Raw genomic sequence first — 2480 nt, 5'->3', positions numbered from 1 at the left:
TGGGTGAACTCATATCTCATCTCATCTCATTATCTCTAGCCGCTTTATCCTTCTACAGCAGAGGTGTCAAACCTGATCCATAAAGGGCCGTGTGGCTGCAGGTTTTCATTCCAGCCATGCAGCAGCACCCTGATTTGGCTTATTCAATCAACTGACACACCCACCCTTTAATCAAGGGTGGGTGTGGCTGCAAGTATTTGACTGTGTGAAGACAGTTCAGTTGATTGAATGAGCCAAGTCAGGTGTGCTGCTGCATGGCTGGAATGAAAACCTGCAGCCACAAGGCCCTTTATGGATCAGGTTTGACACCCCTGTTCTACAGGGTCGCAGGCAAGCTGGAGCCTATCCCAGCTGACTACGGGCGAAAGGCGGGGTACACCCTGGACAAGTCGCCAGGTCATCACAGGGCTGCACATAGACACAGACAACCATTCACACTCACATTCACACCTACGGTCAATTTAGAGTCACCAGTTAACCTAACCTGCATGTCTTTGGACTGTGGGGGAAACCGGAGCACCCGGAGGAAACCCACGCGGACACGGGGAGAACATGCAAACTCCACACAGAAAGGCCCTCGCCAGCCCCGGGGCTCGAACCCAGGACCTTCTTGCTGTGAGGCGACAGCGCTAACCACTACACCACCGTGCCACCCCGTGAACTCATATTTTATGTTAAATGTGGGGGGGTCCAAACGAAGAATTATGAAATGTGAGGGGGACACGCCCCCTTCACATTCAATGGTGGCAACGCCCATGCATCTCCCCTTCTCCGTTTTAGCCTTTTTTTAATTTTTTTATTTATTTATTTTTTACTCAGTAACGGTTGTGATGTAAAATGTACCGAAGTACACTACTTAAAAGAAAACATACTTAAGCAAAGTACACTCTTTAAAAATTACTTGAAAAAGTACAAGTACACAAAAAAGCTACTCAAGTACAGTAACGCGAGTAATGTAATTCGTTACTTTCCACCTCTGCGTAATATTATGTATGAGGATAACATGGTCCAAAATGGGCCTCATTAACTAATGAGATCAAACTGTTAGCAAGTTACAGGTTTTTATCTTTCTCCTGAAATGTTTTATTTTATTTCTTCTTCCTCAGGGTAGTAAAACTCGCTTTCGCTGTGAACACTGTCGTTATCACTATCCATGCTGTAAAATTAATGCTATTCTCCTGAGAAATAATATATTTATTTTTTCTTTATGAAATTCTAACAGAAAACGAGAGCGCTCGAAAGGGAAAACCGAGCTGAGCCGCCATTTTGAATCCTCATTCATGGCTGTAATGCAAATTGCTTCCTCCTCGATATACAAGTGCACTTCCATGGCAGGAAAAAAAAACTACATTTTGCCGCCTATGTAGTCCCCTATTTATACAAATAGGAGTCATTCAGGATTCAGCCATGTTTTTGCTAAGTTACAGGTTTTTAGCTTTCTCCTGAAATGTTCTTTTATTTCTTCTTCCTCAGGGTAGTAAAACTCGCTTTCGCTGTGAACACTGTCATTATCACTATCCATGATGTAAAATTAATGCTATTCTCCTGAGAAATAATATATTTATTTTTTTTAACGAAATTCTAACAGAAAACAAGAGCGCCCGGAAAACCGAGCCAAGCCGCCATTTTGAATCCTCATTCATGGCTGTAATGCAAATTGCTTTCCTCCTCGGTATACAAGTGCACTTCCATGGCAGGAAAAAAACTACATTTTGCCACCTATGTGGTCCCCTATTTATACAAATAGGAGTCATTCAGGATTCAGCCATGTTTTTGCTCGGTGTTAGCAAGTTAGAGGTTTTTAGCTTTCTCCTGAAATGTTTTATTTTATTTCTTCTTCCTCAGGGTAGTAAAACTCACTTTCGCTGTGAACACTGTCCTTATCGCTATCCATGCTGTAAAATTAATGCTATTCTCCTGAGAAATGCTGGCAAAAATTTATAAGATGTTCTCATCATCTCTAGCCGCTTTATCCTGTTCTACAGGGTCGCGGGCAAGCTGGAGCCTATCCCAGCTGACTACGGGCGAAAGGCGGGGTACACCCTGGACAAGTCGCCAGGTCATCACAGGGCTGACACATAGACACAAACAACCATTCACACTCACATTCACACCTACGGTCAATTTAGAGTCACCAGTTAACCTAACCTGCATGTCTTTGGACTGTGGGGGAAACCGGAGCACCCGGAGGAAACCCACGCGGCTCGAACCCGGACCTTCTTGCTGTGAGGCGACTGCGCTAACCACTACACCACCGTACCGCCTGCTAGAGATGATGAGGGTAAGTATCCAACACCACCATGATCCAGGCATGGTTGCCAGATTGAGGTATATCCCGGTCAATAACGAAATAAAAAAAAAAAAAGATGAAATAAAATAAAAATTTCAAGTTGAACGAATTTCGTTTAGCTACTATAATTCGAGATTGTTTTGTGTAAATCTGACGAGTTTAAAATATGTACTCTAGCTTGGAAAGCAAG

This window comes from Neoarius graeffei, chromosome 5 (assembly GCF_027579695.1).
Source record: "Neoarius graeffei isolate fNeoGra1 chromosome 5, fNeoGra1.pri, whole genome shotgun sequence".
NCBI lineage: Eukaryota > Metazoa > Chordata > Actinopteri > Siluriformes > Ariidae > Neoarius > Neoarius graeffei.
The sequence above is the reverse complement of the archived record's forward strand: the minus strand, read 5'-3'. Positions refer to the sequence as shown.